Source organism: Saccostrea cucullata, unplaced genomic scaffold (assembly GCF_032062105.1).
Source record: "Saccostrea cucullata isolate Sc308-1 unplaced genomic scaffold, CSIRO_AGI_Scuc_v1 ctg348, whole genome shotgun sequence".
Lineage (NCBI taxonomy): Eukaryota > Metazoa > Mollusca > Bivalvia > Ostreida > Ostreidae > Saccostrea > Saccostrea cuccullata.
In genome coordinates this window covers 330018-338669 of record NW_026933269.1, presented here as the reverse complement: position 1 = coordinate 338669, position 8652 = coordinate 330018, and positions in this window count along the sequence as shown.

The following is an 8652-nucleotide window of genomic DNA, read 5'->3' as shown; positions in this document are numbered from 1 at the left end:
TCTACTATTCAATATTCGTAAGCATCCCGTATAAACTTTTTACATCATTTTTCTATATTAGTTAAATTTGAAACATTTTATTGTCTCCAGTAAAATATATGACCCAGTTGAATGTTTCACATCACTTTATAAAAATGCATTCTTCATAAAGAAAGAAGAGAATACATTAGAAACTTTAATATTGAAATAGAAATATACCCTTGTAAATTTCCCATCTTAATTCGAAATGTTGCTGAATTGCTAAATCACAGAGTTGTTAAATTGTCAAATATATTTATTACTTTAATTCGTAATTTTTTTGAACACATCAAGAAAATTCAGTTTCTTGGGAAAAAGTGTGTTTGTGTTATTCATCCTTAATTCTTAAACTGTTTCATGATCCCGTGGTCAGTACTTATTGCATATTCTAATCCGTGGTCGATGAAATAAAATGGATTGGAATAATTCTTTACGAAATATATAACAAGTAAATTGATGTTAAACAAGACAATAAAATAATTATATTCATGAGAGTTAGTTATAAGAACATAAAGAGAGATGGTTTCCGATTCACTAGCGTTTAGGTACTCCGATAATGCTTTTAAAGTATTCTTTTTATCCGGCAAATGAAATAACGAAATGAAATATATATGAAAAATGACCATCCACCGGAGTTCTTTTATATTAAACAAATTTTAGAGAGAGTGTAAAATCAATTTATTGTTAAGTTACGCAAGTGGGTAAGAATACAGAAATTCTTGTAGCTTTAAACATTCCTTTAAAGAGAAAACAGAACTCTTTTGAAAATTTACATATCAGGTACCTGAAAAATAGTAAACAGTTGTTGAATATCTTCATGTTTTAGATTTACTTTTTAGCAGTAGATTTGTTCAATAAACTGTAATAATGTACTTATAACTATCCCATATTTTTTTTTTTCGTTATTATATTATTTCAACGCCTTGCATTTCGAATTTCAAATTTTGAGCATCGGTGACGAAACATTTACTGTGTAAGGTGTATTTTGTAGCCCACTTCCTTTCAAAGAAGGAGAGAGTGCTTTGTCAAATGATCGAACGATTTCGATTGTCTTTGCAATATAAAGCTGAAGGGTACAGTAATGAAGCTTATCGTGACGTACCTTACGACAAATCATTGTTGTAATTAGGGTCATCCGTCTCCAACGGAAGACCCTTCTATTATTCTATTGTTTCTTTTTCACTTTTATTATTCTTTCTTTTTTCTTCTTAGAATTTTTGTGCAGAAGATTTCTCGGATATGGCTCGATCGATTGACTTGAAATTTTCAGGAAAGATTTGTCTTCACCCAAATCTGATCCAATTTTTCATTTTTTTGAAATTCACTTCCGGTAGGAAGTTATCGCCCTTTGATCGAAATTTTGATGACCTCCTTGTCTGTGATGGAACTCAAAAACGGCTCAAGCTAGAAAGCTGAAATTTTCAGGGATGATAGAGGACATGTTGCCATATTGCAACATGATCAGGATATTTTCTGGAAGTGCCTAGTATGGAAGGTCGGTAGGGGTCAAAATTTAGGACACGAATCACGACTGATTTTTGGAGACATTTTGCATCATATCTTTTAAAGTATAATTATTTTGTTAAGACATACCGAGCAATATTTGTGCAGAATGACAAGATATTTTATATGATATCAAGAAAAAAGTGCTGACTTATCACTTTAGGGGATAAGAGAGGCCAAAAGTCTTTATTCGATAACTCTGTAACAGTCAATATTTTGTTATACATTACTGAGGGAAAGTTATTTATCTCCACAATCTACAACTATATATTATGATTTTAATGTCGTATGGTACATGATTAGGGGCCACAAGGGGCCAGAATGCTAAATCTTTGACGCCTTATATCTCAAAAGTGGAAAATATTTTGATAAGTAATATTGAACAAAAGATGTTCAAAAAAATGTTCTGAACAATTTGCAAACTTTCATTTTTCGCTAAACGTCCCCATTTAGGAATTGAAGGGTTGGCCCCTAAATTTTTTTTTGCAGATAACTTGAAAACGAAAAAGAATCTCTGAATAGTTGTTGAACAAAAAGTGTTCAAAATCCTAGGAGGTTTAAGATAAATTCCAGAAAAAAGGGCTGGACACTTAAATTAAGGGCTGAGAGGGGCCAAAAGTCTTCAATCGATAACTCTTTAGCAGTCAATATTTTGTTATACATTACAGAAGCAAAAATGTTTATCTCAACAATCTACAACTATATATTATGATTTTAATGTCGTATGGTACATAATTAGGGGCCATAAGGGGCCAAAATTCTTAATATTTGACACTTTATATCTCAAAAGTGGAAAATATTTTGATAAGTAATATTGAAAAAAAGATGTCCAAAATAATGTTTTAAACAATATGCAATCTTTCATTTTTCGCTAAACGTCCCCATTAAGGAGTTGAAGAGTTGGCCCCTAAATATTTCTTTTGCAAAACTCGAAAACGAAAGAGAATCTCTGAATAGCTGTTACACAAAAAGTGTTCAAAATCCTAAGAGATTTAAGATAAAATCCAGAAAAAGGGGTTGGACACTAAAATTAAGGGCCGATAGGGTCCAAAAGTCTTCAATCGATAATTCTTTAGCAGTCAATATTTTGTTATACATTACTGAAGCAAAAATGTTTATCTCCACAATCTACAACTATATATTATGATTTTAATGTCGTATGGTACATAATTAGGGGCCACAAGGGGCCAGAATGCTAAATCTTTGACGCTTTATATTTCGAAACTGAGAAATATTTTGATAAGTATCATTGAACAAAAGATGTTCAAAATCATGTTTTAAATAATATGCAACCTTTTATTTTTCGCTAAATGTCCCCCTTAAGGAGTTGAAGGGCTGGCCCCTAAATATTTCTTTTGCAATTACTCGAAAACAAATAAGAATCTCTGAATAGTTGTTGAACAAAAAGTGTTCAAAATTTATAGAGCTTCAAGATGAAATCAAGATAAAGGGGCTGGGCATTCAAATTAGGGGCCAAGAGGGGCCAAAAGTCTTAAATTGATAACTCTTTATCAGTTAATATTTTGTTATACATTACTGAAGCAAACATTTTTATCTCAACCATTTACAACTATATATCATGAATTTAATTTCGTATGGTATATAATTAGGGGCCACAAGGGGCCAGAATTCTAAATCTTTGACGCTTAATATCTCAAAAGTGAGAAATATTTTGATAAGTAATATTGAACAAAAGATGTTGAAAACAATGTTCTGAACAATATGCAACCTTTTCGTCATCATTTCGTATTTCTTATGCAAATAACTCAAAAAACGAAAAAGAATCTCTGAATAGTTGTTGAACAAAAAGTGTTCAAAATTTTGAGAGCTTTAAAATGATATGAAGAAAAAGGGGAAAATCCCTAATATTAGGGACCTTGAGGGGCCAAAGGTCGATTTTTTAAGTGTTTATTGTACAATGTCTTTTTACAGATTATGGGAAATCATTATTTTAGAATGAAAATCTCAATCAAAATCTGAGCTCATCTCATCAAGAATCGGACGGAAGACCCACTCGTTGCTCGCAACGAGATCGTATCTAGTTATTATTATTATTCCTTTTCCTCCTTACCGAATTTGTGCAGAAGATTCCTCAGAGATGGCTCGATCGATTTCATTCAAATTTTAGATCTTACGTGTTTCTATCTGAAGTTTGTTCCGGCGCTTTGATTTTGAAAAAGTCACTTCCGGTGGGGAGTTATCGCCCTTTAATCAAAATTTAGATGACCTCCATGTCTGTGATGGAACTCAAAAACGGCTCAAGCTAGAAAGCAATGTCCAATGACTTTTAACAGATTAAAAATCATTATTTTAGAATGAAAATCTCAGTCAAAATCTTATCTCATCTCATCAAGAATCGGACGGAAGACCCACTCGTTGCTCGCAACGAGATCGTATCTAGTATTGATATTTATATTCGAATGTCCTAAATTTCTAATATCACTTACAAATAACAGTATTAAAAAGCACACTAAGTAATGAACTCTTTCGCACCTCAGGTACCTAGAACAATATAATGTAACAATCAAGTTCATTTCCCAGTGATTTTTTAAACTTATTTCATTCTTAGCTGAAAAGGTGTTTACTACTCATTTGAAAGTGTTTCGATCTGATTGTTACCAATAACAAGAACCTCAGAAAGTCCTTGCAGAATAAGAGACACATGAATTTTATTAATACGGTTTTATATTTAAATCAAAAGTAAGGACCTGTGATTCATCATATGTAACATTTACACTGAATACTGTCAAATAAGAAGTATTTCATAATGTTCATTGTGATCTGTAGAATATATAAAAAGGTAATGAAAAATAAAAACAGATGAAAGTTTTGATAAGAAATAGATAAAAACAATCATATCTCGCTCTTTCGAACGTTTTTCTACTTAAGATCTTGTGCTTGGTACATGTACCACTGGTTTAGACCCCAGGGAATACTTCTCCTGCAATACATAAAATGATAAGAATTTTTTTTAAAAAAGCTACTATTGTTAACTAGACATAACTATGAATTACTATAGTTTAGTATTGTAAATTAAAGTTTCACTATAACATCTTGAAGTTTCACTATAATATCTGAAGGTTTATTCATTATGAATTTCAGATATAAATAATATGTACAAAAATCACCTTCTATCTCTAGTAAGAAATTCGCAAAATTAATCTTAATGCTGTTGGACATTTTCCTACAAAATGAAATTATATTAAAAAAAAACAATTTATGCAAACTTTTTCCTCGTTTCTTATTTCAATTTTTTGTAGTTTTAAATTTATATCTTTTTTTTAATTATATCAAAACGTTTGTGTTTTTCAAGAATAGAATTTAAATTTAAAAAGGAAGAAAACTTTTTTTTCAAATAAAACAGCGTTACCATGATGAGCAATTATAAGTTCTAGTCAAATATCGCATTCAGTTGAATATAACAATGCACACTTGGATTTTTTTTTGCCAGAAGCTGATGTAATATCAATAGTCAGAAGTGTGAATTCAAATATAACCAGAACTATAAAAAAGTAAAATTGGAGACATTTATATTTTGACTCACCACCAAATCGTGCCCGAAATTGAGCTAGAGCCCAAAGTCTGTACTCCTCTGTGTGACGTTCTATAACAGAACTTTGTCTTCAAAGCTAAACCAACCTGACAGAAAAAAAGAAAGAGAGCTTGAAGTAATTTCTTATTCATGGAATATGCTCATATGTATTTATTGAAAAAAAAATTGTCGGGGATGTTAATTTGCAAAACGCACATTATGTTGTCGAGAACATTTAACCTGTACATTTGCATGCCTTAAATGAACATTGCGAAATATATTAACCACTTTTAAGAAAATGCATGACATGATACCCTGAAAGACGTATTTATCACCAAATACCTACCATAACTTCGTGAATATTTGAGAAAGACCTCGTATTTCCTAGTCTGAAAGTCAAATCTGTGAAGAAATATTAAATTTTACAGAGTGAGAATGAGTAAAGATTATGAAGACATGACTTCTCTTACCAAACAAAAAAAAATGTGTCTAAATATATAAAATTAAATTAAATGCCAAATATATCATAAAACGCATAAATAACACATATATAGGAAATTGCTTTTGGGTTTGGAAATCTCAAAAAATCCTAAATGGTGGAAAAGTTATTTTTAAAGACCAATCACACACTATCTAAAACACGCTGATCATGTTATAAACATTATACTAAATTTTCGCTGAAATTCAATTTTGGATTAGTTGAGTTGAACAGAACATTACTGTAATTTTCTTTTTTGAAATAAAGGAATGTGTTTATCAAATTTTTATGTCACCCCGAACGAAGTCGGGGCGACATATTGCAATTGTACGCATGTTTTCGTTCTAAGGGCAGTTTCACGAAGATGACTGGGACAATCCTCCTGAAACTTTCCTCAAAGGACGAATACTGGGTGTAGTTGTGTAGACGAATTTTGTCCGAGATTGTTTCCTCTGGTCCTTTGATTTGATTAAATGATTAATATCTGTAATTGTGCGCGTTGCATTTAAAAATTGCTAATTGTCAATAGTTGCCATGGAAACAGGGGAAAAGTGAAAATTCTTTAACTTTGATTTTTTAATCAAAGTACCGAAAGGACTGATACGAGTTGATGGTTGTCCAAGCTTAGCTAAAGGGTATTGTTTTATTGATGAAAAAATGAAAGTTTTTTTTTTCAGTTCGGGGCGATATACGCTATTGCTACATTTTGTAGTTTTTATCATTGTTCTTATTTGCAGAGACATTTAGATTGCTGAGATATGTAGATTTGATTTTGTTCAACACATGCAATATGATAATTTAAAGTTTATATCTCAAATTTTGTTCGATTGGTATGAAACATTAATTTGGAGATAACAAACAATATTTCCCTTTCTAATTTTTTCTTTTTGATAACTCTTTGAAAATTAGCAGTGTTTATTTCTTGATAATTTTACCGAAATGTAAATTAGGCAGGTCGATAGGTCGGGAGCTAACGAGGCCTAATATGCATGCAAATCTTATGGGCATCTGTGTCTGACGCCAAGGAGGCCAAATATGCATGTAAATCTTGTGCGACTGTGTTGGACGTCAGTGGTCGAGGAATATTGAAAGAGGTATAGGAGTTTTCGTGTAATTTAAATCTATGATTACATTTTTAAAGTGTAAATATACAATTTTATTTCACTCGTTATGCAAATTATCCCATGTTTCCCACTATCCATGATGCCCTTGCATACTACACTAACTAGACAGTGACTCATTAAATAAATCACATTGATCAAGCCTGATTCATTCATTTAAAGATGAAGGATAATAATTATTAGGATTTTTATGGAAATGTGTCCCTTGTAACTCTTACCAATGTTATACAAGGTGTACTTACCTGATATGTGCTCTTGAATATTTGTCGTATTTCCAAGTCTGATGCGTGGTGTTAACTCTGTGTGTAAGGGAAAATTTGTTACATTAAAGTTGAGGATACAAATTTGATATCTGTCTCGACAAGATTTATAACTTAGTTAATATTTATTATAAATTACTTTTAAACACAGATATCCATAACATAAAATACATACATGTATGATGTATTTTCTAATTTGAGTTAATCTAAGTTCTAATATCTTTTCTGATGAAAAACAAATTAATAAAACACTACCATAAAATAGAGAAAACAATGTGCTCATACTCGTTATCAGTGGATTCCTGTGTGTTTAATTTAATAAACTTGTGAAAAACAGACTGTGTTATTTGTGAAAATATGGTTTGAAGTTGTAGTACACCTAGCTATTGACAAAATTTTGTTATTCCGTTATATGTTTACAATTATAAATTTAAATCATTCAAAACTTGCACCCCTTGTATCTTACAATTCAAGAATTCTCAAATGGATGTTAAAAATTACTATTAAATATTGTACAATCATTGCCCGTTTTTGAGGTCAATACGATGATTATGCCACCTGAGGAGAACAATATTCACCGAGTCCGAATGATATAACTCATTACTTTTTTATTTTTGTTGAAATCCTTACCAACTTTAAAGAAAGAAGCAGAGTTTCAATGTAAATAAACATCACCAGTCGTATTAATTTGAAACGTTTTAAATTTATTTTAGTTACCATGAAAGAAAAAAGAGATAATATCAGGCTCTTTTATATGAAAGATTTTGAAAGGATAGAGGATATTCAGGGAGAACTGGCAGCTTTGGAAGTAAAAATCTTAAGCAAAAATGTTTGTTTAGAAAAAGTATTGGAGAGAGGGAACGCCTCCCCCCATCTTACAAGCCACACCACAAATTATGTATTCGCCTAATAATATTATGTTTACATAATTAAAACTCGGTAGCAGGTGTAATAGCGTTCCAAAACTATTTGAATCAATTTGGAATTTCCTGATCTATTTTTAGATTAATTTAGAGAAAATAAATCTTTATATTCACCTGGAAGTCACGTGCAGGTAAATATGGTGTATTATTTTTCTACATAATTGGATCTCCGCCAATCAGAATGATAGGAGTTATTCAATTATATAATAATAAAATCTATCTAATCTTTTATTGTATGTTTTTTACCTTATGGACTTTGATGAAAATTTTTAACATTATTAGTTTATATAACTGAAAGGGAAAGATTTCGTGAATGCTGTTTGTAATCAGAAATAGTATTTTTAGTTTTGATCTGTAATACAGTTAGACAAATGAAGATTGAGACTTCCTTTTGGCTATTGATCTAACATGTTACGATAGACAGTACGTGTAAATTAAGTGCATTGTTCAGGATTAAAACCCGCGGTTTTTAAAATATATAAAGGTTATTATCTTCCTTAATGAGTCCAACCTATAATAAGAAGAGTACGTAAGTCTGTCTTGCATTAAAAAAGTAGAAAAGGGGATTTGAGATTTAAGGAGACTCTTTAGAGGTACTTAACTTGCTTAGTGTAACGAGATTGCCATCGGAAGTAGTTCTACGCGTTTTTGCCTACGGGAATAGCTTAACAATTGGATGATTTATTTTGTTTTGTTTTTTTTTCGGAGCGGGGTGAGGGGTCCAAATTCCTGTTTCCTTGGGTCCTGGGTTGACGCCTTCTTCATAAGCAGCGCATGGGAGGGATTGGGTACTCTAGCATTTTAGACTAGTTTTCTA